This window comes from Phalacrocorax carbo, chromosome 3 (assembly GCF_963921805.1).
Source record: "Phalacrocorax carbo chromosome 3, bPhaCar2.1, whole genome shotgun sequence".
NCBI classification, from domain to species: Eukaryota; Metazoa; Chordata; class Aves; order Suliformes; family Phalacrocoracidae; genus Phalacrocorax; species Phalacrocorax carbo.
The window spans coordinates 6,904,479-6,922,691 of NC_087515.1; the positions used below are offsets into that span (position 1 = coordinate 6,904,479).

An 18,213-nucleotide genomic window follows, 5' to 3' on the forward strand; every position below is an offset into this window, starting at 1 on the left:
TAAGATAAACATGGGAGTTTCAGAAACAAAATGCTTTAGACTTGCCAGCTCTCACAGTGTTTTCCTTCAAGCAAGACTGAGTGGGTGGCAGTCACTACTACAGTGTACTTAATTCAAGATACAATTCTACTGCACATGTTCAGGAGAAAATACCAAAAGCTTTGGCACCGATTCCTAAACTGATTAATTTTACTTTAGAGAATGCACACAAGGCACTCACACACTTCATCTATTCATGCTATCTTATAAAAACACTTTGTTTTCTCTTATGCCACAGCATTCTTTTGTTGGTCAACACTAGTACATGTTGAAACATTTAAAACAAAACATTAAATCAAACAACACAAGAAGCACAAGACTGGGCCACAGAAAACTCTCAAGAGGATCACTGAGGAAGCAAAAAATCCATGATGGCAGCTAAACAAACAAGAACAGTGAATCCACATAAAACCCACTTAATGAATAATATTGCATATTTAACTCCTTTTATTTCTATATAAACAGCTTAAGTAAAGTCTTCGACAGTAAAATATTTTAATCATGTCCAAGCATAGAACGTGCAAAAAGAGAGCCAAATAACTTTCAATATACCATTTAAATGTAACAGGTAGATGAATACTGCTTGATCAAGTAACATCTACAGGCAGTTATTAGGTAAAAAATAAGACCTTGTAAGAAAGAGCAAGTTTGCTAGTACTAATGGTACAGAAAGCTCCTTTTAGTGGCGAGACTGAATACTTGTACATATAACAACATTCATTGTAGAATTAACATGAAAATTCTTACCAGAATTACTTTGCCAGCTTAACACATTTATCTTCTATCTGGAAGAAAAAGCAAATATATTCTGGAAATACCACCCCTGGCTCACCTATTTATAAAAGAGAAATACATCATGGTTCATAAGCAATTTCTTTGTTTTTAAAACTCATTTTCTGATAGCTATTTGAAGTTTAAGAAAAGTCCTTGAGGGGTTTTTGAGCTTTAAGTTCTAGTTTTCACTTTTAGCTTATGATTATGCATAACCAAAATCCTATTACAGGGAAAATAATTGGTGCATGTAAGGTAAGTTAACGTAAAGTTCATTAGTTTTCAAAATTTAAAATGGGCTAGGTATGCAAATTCAAACGCTTGCCTCTAGAAACAGTATGAATTTTTAATGATCACTACCTGCATACATAATACTTGAAGCACTTGCAGCTCTAGGTACAAGTGATGGATAGTATGAGAAACAATTGTGCAGTCAGTTGCTGACGTAAATGCATTTTAAGCCTGGCCTTTCTTTCGTCCTGACAGATAGCCAGTCTTCATTAATTTAGCACTGGGGAAGATGTAGTTAATAAAAGTGGAAAGGAACAGTATTGTATCTGCTCTGTACAGTCCACTAAAACAATTTAAGAGTTACTTCTCTCCTACCCCTTTAACTCCCTTCAGTCCTAACAGGATCAGAACAGGCAATGCATTTCCCCCCACCCGCAAGAGGAGTACTTTAAACTACACCTGGTTTAGCTGTAATTAGTCAAAGAAAAGACTAAGGTAACAATACAGAGCAGCAATCTCTGGATTCACTTCAGAATGGCCAGAAACAGCATGACAGTTACCCCTAGTATATGCTGTAGCAAAAAAGTCAAAACAACACAACCACCAGCCCTGTCTCTGTGAGCTCTGCACAAAGAGCAAAAAGATTATAGCAATCACTTTGAGTTGTTACAGAGACTATTGCATTCATAAAGCCCCAATATCCCATAGTCCTTGCTGTAAGCTAAATCGTCAAAGGGTTTATTAATTTTTCATTTTAAAACTTCAAGTTTCTCATTATCACAATTCCCCTCACATCTGTAGAGTGTATTTAGTCTTAGAAAAGTAAAAAGCTATTTTAATCCTCCTGAAATACTCTTATTTACTAAAACACAGTTGAAGACCTCCTTAAATATGCTTTAAATCCTAATGTATGGTTTCATCTGACTGCATAATACTTCCTCTGCCATTTCCTAGAAGACAGACACCAATAATTGCAGAGGCAATGTTTATTTCTGCAACCTCTCAGGATTTTTTTTTGCTACCATTTTCAAATCTTGAACCCAGTTTCTAACAAAACCCTAGAATTATCAGAAGTTACATCCACTGGCGCATCAAGATTATAAACTGTCCAAACCCACATTTATGGAAGCATCCACAAATTGGGGTGCTCCAGTTGTAAGCTAGCCTAGAAGTTAAATACTCATTCTCTAGACAGTGAAAAGCCAAAAATGCACGTGCTATCAATAGGATTGCAAAGGGTAGTAACCAAGAAAAGCCTCAAAGATATTTAACGACAAAGGTCTCTAGGTGAGCACTCAAGAGACATTTATTACATACACGATTAATTAATTGGGAGAGGGGAAAGATGGGGATAGGAAAAGAAAGAAAAGAATACTAAAATAATGAATTTAGACTTTAGGTGGCAGGTAAAAAAAACTTCACCTTTCAACTTAAAATTGTTATGAGCATGATCATTACATGAAAGACCTCCTTAAGGAAGGAGAGACAAACTGTAGGTTCTCTAGGCAAGCTCCTAATAATTGTACACCCCCTGCTTCTCCCCTTTGAGGGCTTGGGGAAAACGTTTCGTCCACAGCCCCACAGAAAACCAACTTATCTGTACAGCTAATATTCACAATTCATTACAACTTAATAGCTTAAGAAGCTAGTGGTTTTGCAGCTGTACCAGACTATTAGAAGATGTAAAAATACACTGTCCATCATGTTTTAGTGTCCTTCCATCTGAAACTTCGTTCTCCAGGTTTCCAGCACTGCTTGCACTGTTACATGGATTTAACATATATATTGCCATGTTCTAGCAAAAGGGTGAATTCTCAACATCAGTTGATGTGATCAGTGATAGATAAAGTACTATTTTGTTGATGGTAATGCAAAATGACATCAAGCATGTATTCTTAACGCAAAAATTTAATATAGAATTGGCAAGGAATTAAGATGCCCTCATTCCACATTGCAGAAAAAAATGGAAAGATACCATGCTGGAAAATTAAGCTCTTTTAGAAGTACTCGTTCCAACAACTGAGAAGTAGCTAGCACTTGTACCTATTTCTTTTTCTGCAATTACGTTCTGAAACAGACTGACAGCACAAACTTGTCTTTGGAAACAGTTTCAGATATAACCTCATTCATCCCATCTTGAAGCTAGAGGCAGAGAGCAATACAAAGAGAACAGAGAAATTTTAAGAAGCTTTCAGGAAAAAGTTGCATGTGCACAGACAACCTTCTTCACTTCGTATTTGTTTCCTGACAAGTGATTTGAGCACTTGAAGTAGATTGCTTTTCAAAGAACTCCGTGAACAACTTTCCCTGCTGATGCTGTAACATAGCAAACACACTGCAGAGGTGGTTTTTGGGGGGTTGTTTTGTTTTCAAAAATAAAAAAATCCACCCCCACTTTAAGGTTTCAGCTTACTTGTCACCTTCTTTCTGTTGCAGCTTGTCGTATGCTGATACTACACCCTAGCAGCACATCATTTCATCTTACTCCAAGAAAATACGTGAGCCAATTTGCTTTAAGTAAGAACTCTACTGCAGAATTCTTCTTTTGTTTCAAGTGTCACATCTTTAACTGCTGTGGTACCTGGTAATATGGAAGCAGATGCTACACAAAACACCTGTGCTGAGGTAGAGTGCCTTGACCTCTCTTTAGACTTCAGAGGGGATCATATCTAGGGAAAAATCTCAAAACCTAAAACATAACACATGATATAAGCCATAAGAGAGCAGAAAGAAACCTACCAGAATCTCAGTTCACCACTGCTGTGTGCAGTCCCAATGGAATGTCTGCAGCTTTGGAATACACAATGTGTCAGGGCTTCACACAGTAAGCTCTGAAAAAAATAATCACATTCTTAAATTCCATTTCACCCTCTAGAAGAATACGATCATCATATTTCATAAAATCTACCTCTACTAGATAGTATTTATTTCTAAAAGGAAAAAATCCACAAGGTTTAAAAATAAATCACTTAGCCATGAATGATCAGACATTCACATATAATCTGCCTTCTTCATGCCCATCTTTCTATCACCTTCATAATTCAGCCCATTTCATGTCTGCCCTCCGGCCCTGTCTGCACCAGCTCTCAAGGGACTGATTTTCTATTTGCTGTTGTGGTGTAAATTTATTTCCTGCACTTGAAACTTGTATTTTCTCTGAACTTCTTTCCATTTTTATGAAGTTACTCATCAGCTGAGCACCTTAAAGTATAGGAATGCTTTGTACTTACTTCAGTGGACTTTAAGCCTTTAGAAGAAAATACCAAGTGTTCTTTAAATAATTTAAAGGATGGAACTTAAAAATAAGACCAATTTAACAGTCTTGAATACCAAGTAATTAATATACTAACTTTATGTAGTGCTAATGATTAGACGGTATTATCTCTAACATCAGTGCAATTTGGGGAATGAGGAAAATGCAACAAAAACTCAGAGTCAGAGCTAGTACCCTGTATATGAGAGTGAACTAGGCCTTTTACTTGGGTAGGTTTTCAGCAAAGCATTGCCCAGAAAAGCTGGAATGTCCAGTAAAACAATAAAAAGTAGGAATTACTAAGTGAATACAGCAGCATTGTAGTACAGTATTAAGCCAAATGAAGTCAAAATCCCGTAATACTAATTTAAGCTATTACTTTCAGTAACAGTTGTCTAACAACTACAGCAAGAGTAAGGGAGAGGCACAACTTCTGGTGGTGGGCTCCAAATCACACAACATCCTAAAGTAGTGCTCTAATAAGCCTACCTCCCCACAGCCTTTTATTTTTTAAAAAAAGATTTTTAAAATGTTAGTTTTAGAGTACTAGCAAAAAAGGAACTATCCAAACCACCTCTATATGTTGTGCAGTAGATGTCAATAAATTTCTTCAAATTGCTCATCAGTAAATAGTTGTATCAGCCTAAAATGAACGTGCTACTGAGTACTGCTCATACAGCTGCATAGTCAGGCTTGACTGCTTGAGTAAAACAAAGTGATAACATACCTAAGAAGGTACACATGGCAGATACCAGCCACCTGCAAGCCATAAGTTCCTGTAGCTCACTTATTTTCAATAAAAGCAGCCTTATCTACCAGTTTATGAGTACTTTACTGCACTAGAGCAGTGACAGCCAGTCTCATAAGAAAAATAAACTTATAAGAAGCTATTTTACAGATCATGCAGAGATGAGTAGAGAGCATACAGCTACATGAAATTGTTAAATTTAATTACCTTCCCTAGTTTTCTGTTTCAGATAAGAGACAAATGTGGACCAGGCATGACTGCAAGTCCTTCTGGGTACAGAGCACAATGATGCCTTTTTAGTCAGTATTAGAATTAACACTTTGAAAAAAATGTATTTTCTATAAGCCATTGTACAATCCAGTTATTTCTGACCTCCAGTTCAAAACTTGTAGCCCTTCTACCCATTCTCTAGATTAAAGAATATGGGAATATGAGTCGCCACCGGCCAATAAACACTGCATTTACTTCATACAGCATTAATTCCATTTAGCAAATACTTGTTGCAGCCTCATTGCTTGTACTTGACATTTACACTCTGGAGAACATGCTTGTAGCCTCTTCAATGGTTTTAACATTCATATGATTATATCAACAGTGATTTCAATCACATTTACTTTGGCCTTAAACTTTAAATTTAAGTTCAAGCGTCTGTTAGCAGAGGACAACAGGCATAATGAAGAGCATTATTGGCACATTAACACTAAGACACTCCATAGTAGGCTTTTGCAATTGTAGCACAGATTGCCAGGTTTATTATAGAAAGTCAGTTTATCTTGTTAGTAGCAGGCACCAAATCTGACTGCCTTCTTCAAGAAATTTGTCAACATTAAAACTAAGCAAATACTACAATTAACTCCTCTGTGCAAACTGCAGAAGGAAAGGAAAGTAGAGCATGAGAAAGCGCAACAGAGAAATACATATCTAGCATGGCCTGGAACAAAACTGGAACATGTCCTACAGTGTTGTCTTGAGGTCTGTACTTGATGGTGAAATGCAAGTAAAGCCTCAAACTAATGCGTTGCCGAAATCAGCATTCTTCCTTTTCCATCCTTCTAATGTCATTCAAAGCTTTAAACAGGCTAGAAACAAATACCCAGCTGACACTGCCAAAATAGGTTACACAGCAGGAGCAACACACAAGCCTTTAAGAAAACAGGAACCTGCAATTCAAGCAGAGCATCAACAGAAAGCTTGAGACACTTTGATGCCTTGTTTTACCAATGCAAAGCTAACAGCCAAAAAGGTAGCTTATAAAAGGCAGTAAACATTTGCTAACCATCCAACAACTCCGATATTCAAAAACATGAGCAAATGAGCAAAAACAAGACACTTCAAGTTTGGTTCATTCTCAAAACAGACACACCAGATAACACTCCAGCTCCACAGAAGACCTACTTACTCTTCATTTACAACCATTTTCTGCTCTGTCCTTTGCTATTGTTTATTAACTATTTGGGGTTATAGAAGCAGCCAACCTATTAAAACATACTAAGGCAGTGATGCTCCAGCCATTAGGTTGCATATGAAAAACAAGCTCTTAACATACAGAATTTATCATAAGACTGCAGGCAGACATCAATTTTCTTGGCACAGTTCTACTTCTGACAGTCCTTGATTTCACCAAGGAGTTCAGTAACAAGCTGTTAGTCTTCTGTATTATCCACTAGATCAATACTATCTCTAAACAAGTTATTCAGAATCTCTCTCCCCAGAATAAAGAAAAAAGTAAAAAATAAAGACAGTACTTTTTAATGACGCACTGTCCTTTTAACTGCCAGGGAAAAGTGGGTCAAGTTCACAAGATGGTGCACATGTATTATTTTAATGAACACCAGAAAGCATGTTGACACCTTCAGAGCAACTGTGGTGTGGTATATACAAATGTGTTTAAGTATGTATAATCTTACTAATGCCACTTTTATGTAAAGTCAAAAGTATATGTAACTCCCACTTCACCTATGTGGGATGCTTGTCTCGCAACACCCAAAATCTGAGTTTCCTGCCTCTAGAAGCTTAAGCCTCTTTTTAAGTATATAGTCTACTTATGTTCTGCTGCTGAGGTATTAAAATTTAATCCATGAAGCTCAGTGTTTATACAACCCGAGAATTGGAAAATTTCTGCCTCTAAGTGGATGTGAAAGCATTATATCTTACACTGAAAAAAAGACAGAATTTAAGGAATTATATTATCTGTGCTTTCTGAAAAAATAGTCCTTAACAAAATAAAAATACTCATTTTCATATTCTGTATGGTCAGGAAACACTGTTACATGGGTGGCTAAACTAGCCATTCCTGTTGTAGAATAGGAAAGCCAAGGAAAAAAGCAAAAAAGATCAGACAAATGCTATGCTAGATCTGGCCAAATTAAAGAAACAGACACTTTGCAAAATACCTATCAGATATATATAAACAAGTTAAATCTATAATTAGCAAGCATAGGCAGGGCTACAGACACCTAGACATACAAAGTGGCATTACAAATACAGGCTAGTTAACTTCTCAGAAACAGTTTCAGAGATGTCATTTTTCTGATCAAGACCCAGACCTGTGGTGCATCACACTGAATGTGAGGTAAGTGAAGGAAAAAACCTCCTTACTCCCAAATTATTATTTGCCATGTATTTTCAGGCCTCAGTGGTTTTTTGACAGAAGTAAAAACTCACAGGTAATTTCTTTGGGTGCAAAGTTTGTTCCAGACTATACTTCCCAATCTTGGGCAGTCTATTTTTTCACAGGTAACTTAAAGTTTATTTGCTAGAGTTTAATCTGGTTCCTGTGATATATTCTGACCCATAAGTGTTTTAAGTCTGCTCTCCCCAACATGACTTTCTAGAATCTCACTTTTTTCTACCATAGTTATTGCTAACAGCAGCACTGAACAATGACAGAAGTACAACTCAGAAAGGTGTAACAGATTAACATGTATACAATATTCTTGTTTACATACCACTAAAAATCCTATTTACCCACAATTCAGTTGTCCCGTTCAACAGTTTCCAAAGTGTGATCTTCAGACATTACTTCCACTGAATGAACTCTGATTTACATCTCTAGTGTTTCCACTGTATAGTGTCATTTCATTATTCTGTGTATCTGACAAGATGTCAGCCCCTTAAATGGAAGAACTACTAATGGCCCTAAAGTGCATAAGACAGTCTCCATTGCCCTCGTAGGACAAGCAACTCAAACCAGCAAGTGTCTCATTTATTAGCTGCCACCGACTATGAAAAGACTAACTAGTAGCAGCACATAGGTGACAGGAAACCAAAGCAAGAACAACATTAAGATATAATAAACTGCATTAAAAAGGTTGACCAAACAGGGACTACCAAAACCAGAAGAGAGAACGTGACAAGAAAAGAGCGATACAGGATCTGAGTGCCCCAAAAGGAAGCCATCTCACAGGCAAACTAGCTGCAGATGTTTCTACATAAGCAATGCACCCAAGATCTACAAATAAAGTTGACCATATGCAGCTTGTATGATTTGAGGTCTGTAATTCTAAAGGTTAAAACTATAATCATTGTGGTGGGTGTCAGAAGCAGAATATTCGTTATATGCACAATGAAGCTACTGGCAAAACTCAGGATTTCAACAGCAGCCCTAGCCTACCAGGGCCTCACAACTCAGGGAGAGAAGACACAGTACACAAAGGCTGTACTAGAGTAAGGTAGAGACCAAACTGCATATTACTCAAACATAGCAAGCTTTAGAGATTGAGAAGGCTAACATCCCTACCTCATCCAAGTTTCTCTTGGGTGTTAGTGTTCCTTGCTCACACAGCATCAACAGCATAATACCTTCTGGAACTTGGACAACAGCTTTCATGTCTTACATGAAATACCTAGCATAATTCTGTGTAGCAACTTTAATTTAGTTAATTGGTCTACTTTGTCAGGAGAGTTGTTTTTAAGAATGTCTCACTAAGGTCAATTCAGTGATTTTTGATGCAGCTTTTGGTGCATCATAAGCTACTAAAACACTCACAGTAGTGAAACACAAACAGCATTTAATAAACATTTAAACTACAACTTCCTATCTTACTTGATTGTGAAGTATGGACATCATGATTTGTTCTTCATCATTTTAAAGTCTACTTACAAATTCAATTTGTATTACCTGTTTAACTCATGACAGGGCTTTTACAAGTAGAGTTTACTATGTTGCACTAATTTCAGGATGCTTAAAAAGTTAATTTCTCAAACTTAATACATGTAGCACCATCAAACCCTATTCATGCTTCAATTTTACTTCTTGGAAAGTACTACTACCTTGGGGACTAGAATTAAGGACCAACTATCTGCTCCTACAACACACTAGCAAAAACTTTGACTACATGTGCCATCCTGTAAGAAATGGGAAGGGAAGATCTGTTGGCAGAAAAATAGCATATTTAATATTTTAGTTTTATGTCATCCTAGATTTTCCACATATAAATACCTACTTGACATCTGACCTTTATTTGGAAAAGTGTTAGATTAACATTTTTAGGAGCGTTTAGTGCAAAGTTTTAAGAAGTGCTCACTGTAACAATGACCAATGCAAGCTGTCACAAAGGAACAGAGCAATGCAATACCAACTGCATGCTAAGAAGGTGGCACCAGAGATTAAGCGATCAATGCCAGGAAAGCCCTTCTTGCTAAAATTCAGCAGGTTATCAGCTTCTGCCTTGAGCTATGAAGCTCTGTATCCCCTTTACAAGTTAGCAGATTATCAACAATTTCCTCCTTTTGAGTCTGGATGAAATATCATCAAGACAGAGTTAATGGCAAAGAATCTCACAAGCCAGCTGCATGTTACACAAGGGCTTTGGGACAGCTTCTCAATTTAACATGGAATTTTATTTAGCCATCAATGTGAACACCTGTGAATGGATTCTTGTTGAGCCTTAAATCAGGTTAAAAGATGAGAGGTGATTAATCTACAAGATAAAAGTACAGCACTAATGAAAGGCTCTCAGAGAACCACCTACACTCAAGTAATGCATTAATCCTGTACATATGCTACACTCAAGTTTATGCTTAGCTTGTGGCTTATACTACCCAAAGTCAGTAACTACAATATAGTAGTTAGCCACATTAAATCCATTCCAGCTCATTTAAAATTTGCATATTTCAGACCAGTGCATGCAGGCACGAAGAATAAACATTCCTTAGAACAGGGATGGGGAAAGCTGGGGGCCTTCAAAGACAATCGTTGCAACATTGATAGTGTTAGAAACAAATACGCTTGCTATCATGGAAACCAGCTGAAATGCACTGAACACCACCACTATGAAAATGCTAGAGACAAGCTTCTGCAGTATGGCAGATCCTGTGGTCTCTGGTAGAACTGGGAAAAACACTGTAGTTGTGACCACAGTACAAGTATGCAGGCCACAATGCATCTACCTAGAGATTATTTTAAACAACAAATGTACCACTCAAATCGTGATCTGGAGGACCATACAAATCTTTTTGTAGTTTATAAGATTATACATTTTGATTGCACCAATACTCAGAGAGATAGAAGAGGCAAAAAAGTTGAGCAGTATCTTGAGGCACTTCTGCTGAAGGGATATAAGTGAGTAAAGGCTATTCCCAGAACTGAAAGCTTGGTAGTTAGAGGATTAAAACTAGAAAGTGCTTAAGATAAATTTTGGTGTTGTGTCTAAAGAGCAATTCAGTAAGACAGGAAGGTCAATGACCAGAGTTAAAGAGGTAGTTAACGGTCAGAAGACTAATTCTCCTTCTAGGACTTTAAAACTGGTCAGTAAAGTCTGTATTTTCTATTAGTAATCAGATGCAGACAAGAGAGCAGGTAGCAATTCTGAAGGTGGTGTTAAATAAAGTAATTTACCTAAATATCCGAGTTTCATACACTCTTATTTCTGTTAAGCTCAGTCTGACAGCTTCTTTACAAAGTGCTGACAGCTTTGGTTGCTTTAGGGAAGCAGACCCTGTACCTCTCCCAGGCCTTCCAGTAATGAGGCATTTGTTCCAGCTGTGCTGACCCCTCTTGCACTGAACTGGCCCCAGAAGACCCAGTCAACAATCAAGAAACTACAGGCAAAATGACTCACATAACATCTCACTTCAGGTAGCTTTTCTCCAGTGGGAATGCAAATAAGGAACAGCTAAGTTTTTTATTTTATTCTTGAAGTTTAAACAGTACTCAAAATTAGTCAAGCAGTATAGAGTCCAACAGAGAAACTAGAATCAATAATTATACTTAATTTCACATAATAAACACTAGGAATATGAAGTCTCCCAGTATATCCATTACTAGATAGACAAATATTTAAGAAAATCCTGAACCACTGGAGAAAACCCTAAATCCAACCACAATGCAAAAACCAGACATCTCTAGTTTGGGGACTTTTTAAATGCAAAGTTTGGCTGTCACACATGCACACAACGAAGATTTTACACTGGTGAGAGATAGTTGGGGAGATGAATGAAGTGTGCCAGATGAAGGCTACATACATAGCCAAGTAGTATTTCCAGTAACTAAACATTATATGATCATTTTTTTCTGCAAATGCTAAGGATTTTGCAGTACTCCAATAATCTAATTGACTTTGTAACTGAAGTAATTTAGGCTTCCAAAAATAGTTCTAGATTAATTAGGAGTACCTTCAGGAGCATTTCATCTATATATCCAGACATATAAAGGAAATTCTGTTTTCCTTCTATCTTTTGTTAACTGAAACTTACAAATCAAGAATGAAACCACACACTCTCCAGTGACTCCAATCTCCCCTTATAATTGAAAGATGCAAGTAACACAAAGACAAATATGTACCTCAGGTAGCACTCAGAGTTTTACAGTGGGGCTTTTGTTTTGTTTTCTCTACAGCAAGTCCTAAGAATGTTTGCTCTCAATTCTTAGAAATTAAGATTGTTAAACTCTTGCATTCCAATAGAAAGGGAACAGGAAGGCGGAAGACTTGCACTTTTTGGTTAATTTTAAGACTCAGACACTGAAATAATTACGGAATCAAAACTCAAATTTCAGCTCTTGATATATTATAGTGAATCTATATTGCTGGACTTTTACCAGTTCCTGCAACACAATTATGGACTACCAGGAATATTTCCTTAAGTCTTAAATACTTTCCTTGCTGATTCACTCTTTTCCATTGAGAGCTATTCATCCCTTCAGATGGCTGTTTCTGTTACTCATTCCTCATCTTTTAGTTAATACACCAAAGCCTAACCAAGTCACTTGCTTAGTGAGGTTAAGAGATCTAGTCAGATGCTTTTTGCCATGTATCATCATCCCCCCCCCCCCCCCCCCCAAAAAAAAAATAATCTTCAGTAAATGCCTCCACAATACTGAAGAGGAATAGATGAAGTCAGGCATTTGCTGAAATAAAACTGGACAAAGCTAACATCAGTTTTAATGCTTCCAATGAAACCTTGTGTTTGGTGCTACCCAACAGTAATTCCTTCTGATATTTCATCTTCCCAATTCTCTCTTGGGAAAGCAGAAAGGTTTTTTTCTTTACCATCAGAAATTTGAAGAACCAGGAACTCTCTCCTCCCACCTCACATTTAGTACTTCATGCTCCCATACTTTTCCATAGAGCATGGTGATGCTTTTAACTGGAGTCTATGAGCTCAACTGTCTGGGTGCAGGAAAAAAGGGCAAAGAATACACAAATGTGAGGATTAGCTAAGATTGTCAGATGCTTGCTCAACCACTCTAACACAGACGCTAGTCTTCATCTTTTGCAAACCACCATTCATCACTTTCGTCCTCCACTTCCCACGTTTCAAATTATCCAGAAAGCGTAGAAAAGCTCTTTCACAATGTAAGTAAGAGTAATTCTTGCAGTGCCTCAGTTCCACATGGCTCAAGAACCCCATACAAACACAAGTGTCACAGGGCAAGCCCCAGATGCCTGCAGTGAACTACACAAGCTCAAAACTGCAGAAGACAATCATTTTGGTGCTTATCCACCAGGTGGCCACTGCAAAATCCCACCCACAGTAACAGCAGGCAGCAGTGAGTTATTTATGGAGAGAAAAGGCTTAAGAAATAGTCAGAGAGGCTGAAGAGTGGAAGCCCTGCTCTTCTGTAACACACCAAAACCACAAAATACCTCAGCTACAGAATATGAAAGATGATGAAACGTGCAGTGGTGACTAAAAAAACTAGTGAAACTTAAGAGAAATATCCAGAATAAAGATACAGTGACAGTTCCAGCACTAACATGTACCAAGATATAGCCCTATTCCAGGACTTCACCACATTGATCAAAGCATTACATACCAATCCCTTCTTCAACATACGTAAGCTAATGAATTTTGTTCTGTCTCACACTCAGCATCAGATTTAAGCTGTATCTTCACAGAACACAGCATAGTTACCTAAAAATCTCACTAGTAAAACTCACACTTCTACTTTAATAGTACAAAAAAACCCCCTGATTTCTCAGAAAAATGGGATTTTATTCAGATCCCAGCCTGCAAACATGAAGCATAAAGAGCCTATAGTTTATACAAGAGAAACCTCAAGACTGGACATGGCATCTTTTTCTCCTTTCCCTTCCTCTTCACAGAATCCCTTCAGTACAGAGTGTTTTATCTGGAAGCAAGACATTTCCACGCACTAATTTCAACAAGTCACTGCAACACATGTTCAACTGCAAGATCTGACTCTGAACAGGGGAAAAGAAAATCTTTCTCATGCATATTGTGCTGCTTTATTAGCTCTTCTCAAAAGACCTGGACAGCTGAAACAGGCACCCTGCTGAGTCTGTGCAAAAGCCCCCACCTCCTGAGGAGCAGGTAGGGTACCATTAAACAAGGCAGCTCAGCCCACCTGACAACTCATTACTAGCAATAAGGTGTCTGTTCCCCCCCAGCAACTCTTCCCTTCCTCTTTCTCCAGCACTGCGCTCATCCAGTTCCTTCTCGATCTGACTCATCTCCACAGGTTTGCAGAAAACTTGTTTTTTCAGCTGATTTTTTTTGTTGTTGAATTGCCACATTGAGGGATCAGGCAGTTGTCACTGCCAGCAAAGGGAGGAAGGGAGGAGGGAGATCTCCCCCTTCAGCAGTAACAAGCTGCTCGATCAGCTCAGCCAAATCAGTCCAGGAGACAGAACAGAAGCAACCACAGATCTCTTCTACCAGATCTTGTGCCAATCTAAAAACAGGTATATCATCTCCAGATCAGTGCTATCGCTGGAACTGATAGCTCTGATGACAACAGCTCAATTACTTGATACTATCTAAAGGCCTATGAATCTTCATCTAACACTAATTTGCCAGAGTAACTGAATCTCACAACCCTCTCTGGACTGGAAAAGAAAGGAGGAGTCAAAGTAATCCCAGACATATATACATAGAGCTCTCCCCACACTGCATACCACAATCCTTTTCCAACATTATAATCCAATTTTCCAACAAATAGAACAAAAAAAAGACCTTAAAGTTGAATCAACAATACCAAGTAGTGACATCTCAGGCAACAGCTACTACAGTTCTTCACTAAGAAATCCCAAGGAGCCTGACATCTCCTCAAAACGGAATAACACAGATATTAGTGAGGTCTTGCCAATGACGGCTGTTCACTCCAAAGAACTTAAATTCACCCGCAGAGGACAAGCAAGCATGTTCTGGACAGCAATCACTTCCTGGCGCACCAGAATCCTCTTACAAAATAATCATTTCACCCTACATTCCCTCTGCTCCCTTCTGCTCACAAGAGACAGGTATTAAAACCAGTGCAACATTATCTTGTTTGAAAAGAGACCACCACGACAGTGGCAAAATTCTTCAAATACAAAGGAAATTAGATCCCTGCACAAACTGCAAGGGTGTACAATTGTATATTAATAAGGACACATATGGCCTATTAAGGAAGTCACTGACAATAAAAATACAGAACTGATAGATTCACACAGCATTTGTTCATATTTCACAGTATTTCCTTACACTCTTTGAGCTTAACTGTAAAGAGAACTATATAAAAGCCGCAACTTTTATTAAGCATTAAGAATGTAGTTTCTCTTTTCTAATGTTTACATATTAAATGTCTTACTTTCCAACAGATTCTATGCTATTGTTTAAGGTGCTTACAGTCTCTTTTCTCATTATCTTAAACTGCACTAAAAAATGATGTGGAGGCACATGAAGAACCTACTACGGATTAAGAGAAAGGAGGAAGCAAAAGAAACACATTTAAGAAAAATCTTAATTAAATGGTTACTAACCTAACAGAAAAGCTTCTTACAATTAAACATTTTTAATGGAAAGATGTCTTTGAGCACAGTAAAAAAACTAATGGGGGAAGAAGAGAGGGAAAGCAGGAAGGGAGTGACATTTAAAAAGCTCCTCTTAAGAAATCTCTATACAGTCTTACAAACCAAGTGACAACTGACTTCCGGAGGTCTCATTTACTATTAACTCTGGTTTTAGAAGTAAGCAATTGAAAGCTACTTGTGCTCTTAGCTTGCAAGCTTCTCTGTCCAAAGCACAATGAGGAAGAAGAAGAGTAAAATTAAAATACCCTAGAAAAAGCTGGTTTCTTTTTCTTATCTGTGACAATATATGAAAGCATTCTCATTCTTCACTCACCACCAGAGTCCACCAGAAACTCTCAGAGCTACTATACCACAGCTTTTCTAAGGTATCTAGGAGGGTACTTTCTTCTTTGCACTACTGGTCTGTAAGCCTACAATTAAAAGCAAAGTATTTTCCTTACCATGCTATAGCCTCATTACGATAAAAGCTCCATGCGGACATGGTCTCTCGTCCAAGCAAGCAAACTTAGATCCTTCTTTCAGGAAGGGTTAAGTCTTCCAGACATCTCTTTTCTGCTACCTAGCATAAGATGACCATACACATGACTAAAACACATCTCCTGGTTGTTTTTTCTGCCAAAGGTTGTCCCACCACTTCACAGGCAACCGTAGGGTTCCTTAGTGACACAAGTTTGTGTCACTAACTCCAAGTTTCTCTAGATCCTTATACTGAAGTCCAACTGATTCATGCGGCAATACAACTAAAAAGGAAAAAGCCTTCCCCCATCCAGATTTTCTTCTCTAGCCAGTTCCCATTTATAACCACATCAGACACATTTCCAGCACCTAGGCCACCACATTCAGTCATCTGATCCTCCTTCTGAATTTCTTCAGTTGCTCTCCTTTCTCTTATACAAGAAGTTTTATTCTTATTTCTAGGGAGGCACCTGCTTTCCCAGCCTTCCCTCTCACTGTGTAGGTAAGTAAAAAGCAGCTTTTTAGTTCATCTGGGGATACCAGGTAATGACTGATTCCTAGATTTGGTTTTTTTTCCTACAGAAGACTATCTTCACACATTCACGCCATGCTCAGGGAATACCTAGAAGAGTTCTCATTGCTCCTCTAGCCACTCCTTTTAGTGGACAAAAAAAAGTAGTTCAGGTGCTGAAGTGCTGCGACTGTTGCATTCCACGTCCACCAACGATATCGTGTTTCCGTAAACGGCCCACATTGGCTTTTCCTCAATTGTTATCTCCTATCTCCAACAAACGCCTCGCTGACAGGGAGGCTTCGCGCCCCGGCTTTGCACGGACGCAGCGCAGAGCCCAGCCCGCCGCCGGGCCGAGCCCACGGCACCCCGGCGAGGCGGGAAGGGACGGAAAAGCCCGTATCTGCACACCGAGTATTGAAGCGTCGCCTCTCGGTAAGAGCGGAGGCCCCGAGTTCGGAAGCGCCGCGGCCGAGACCCCGCCTCACAAAGAGGCGCCAAACGCCAGGAAGCCCTCAGAAACAGGAGGGCCCCGAGTGCCCACCCTCCCCACGCCCCCCCCCGCCGCCCGGCCCCTGCCCCGGAGAGCCTGTGGACGGGCAGGGCCCCGCCTGCGCCACCGGCGGCTGCTGCTGCTTCTTCCGCCTCGAGCCACCAACGGGCATCCTCACCCCACCGAGGCGGCCGGCGCCGCCTGACAGCCCGCCCCGGCCCACGCACCGCGGCTCCCGGCCCGCCCCCATGCCGAAACCGGCCGCGGGGCCTCCGCCCGCCGAGCTACTGGCCTCCCCCACCTGGCCCTGCGCCGCGCCGCGCCGCCAGGCGGGATCCCCCAGCCCCGCAACCCCAGGCCGGAGGTGGCGGTGCCCTGCCCTGCCCGCCCCGCCCTTACCCGCTCCTCGCCCCGCCGGAGCCAGCGCGCCCGGCCGCCTGCTCCGCTCTTATCCCGCTGACAGCGTCCGGGCAGCCCATGGCGGGAGGGCCCGGCCCGGCCCGGCCCCGCCGCGCCGCCCGCCCCCGTCGCCCGGGCAACGCAGCGCCCGCCCCGCCCCGCCCCGCCCCGCCCCACCTGACCCCTCCGCTCCCGCCTCCGCTCCGCCAGCACCGCCGCGCGGGTGGGCGGCGGGCGGTGTCACGCGCGCACCCCCAGCCAATCGACGCCGCCTGGGGGCGCGGGGCCCCTCCCACTGCAGCCACGCTCCGCCCCCAGCGGCCCGCGCGGCGGCTGACTGGCGGCGGGGCCGGCAGCGGAAGGGCGACCCAGGCAGCGGCGGGGTGTGCCCGGGGCCGGCGGCGGAAGGGCGACCCTGGGAACGCCGGGGTGTGCCTCAGGCAGGCGGCTCCGCTTGCTGCGGGGGTCGGGTCGTGACAGCGCGCGCGCCCGGCGGGTGCCACATGGGCGGGCACCGTGGCCGCCTGCAGCTGCGGCGCCCACCGGGCAGGCGCTGCCCACCTAACGGGCCCAGCCGGTTCAGACCACCGCCGCCGCCCCCAGCTCTAACGTCAACATTTAAAAACGCTCGTCACATACGCGTCACGTGTTTATACACGTCGGCATCAGCGCCGGCACTGCCGCAGCACCTATCTGCTGCCTGGTTGCTGCAGCCCGCTCCCCGAGTTAGGCTGTGTTGCGTTACTCGATTCACGATGAAGGGCTCTGCAAGCAGCGGGGGGGTTTGCGCTCTCCTGTGGTGTTTGCTCGGAGTAAATTCTTGGCTCAGGTTTACAACCGCGGAGCTGGGCTTTGGCACTTGGCTGAGACGCCTGGAAGACAGGATTGCCCTGAATGCTGCTCGATCAACTCCCTGGCAGAGCTGGTTCACGTGTGCAAATAAATCGATAATGTGCCCTGACTCCATGTCACTGCTCTCGCTCTCTCTCCGTGAATTCACCTCGCACAGCCAGGGCACTTAGTAATTTTTTTTAAATGGCAGCGATACATTACAGG

At 41.1% G+C, this 18,213-nt stretch overlaps 1 protein-coding gene across 2 annotated transcripts in view; it reads right to left on the reverse strand.

Moving 5' to 3' along the window:
• LYST (lysosomal trafficking regulator) overlaps positions 1-17,284 on the reverse strand; it is an 85,979-nt gene extending 68,695 nt beyond the window's left edge. Inside the window, exons 1-3 of one of the 2 annotated variants that reach the window (XM_064445743.1) lie at positions 17,158-17,284; positions 3,781-3,872; positions 787-824 (exon numbers count right to left, since the gene is read on the reverse strand). The gene's annotated coding sequence lies outside the window, so the exon portion shown is untranslated. The remainder of the gene's footprint in view (positions 1-786; positions 825-3,780; positions 3,873-17,157) is intronic. The other variant, XM_064445744.1, reaches the window with a different exon arrangement.
• Positions 17,285-18,213: the final 929 nt, after the last annotated feature.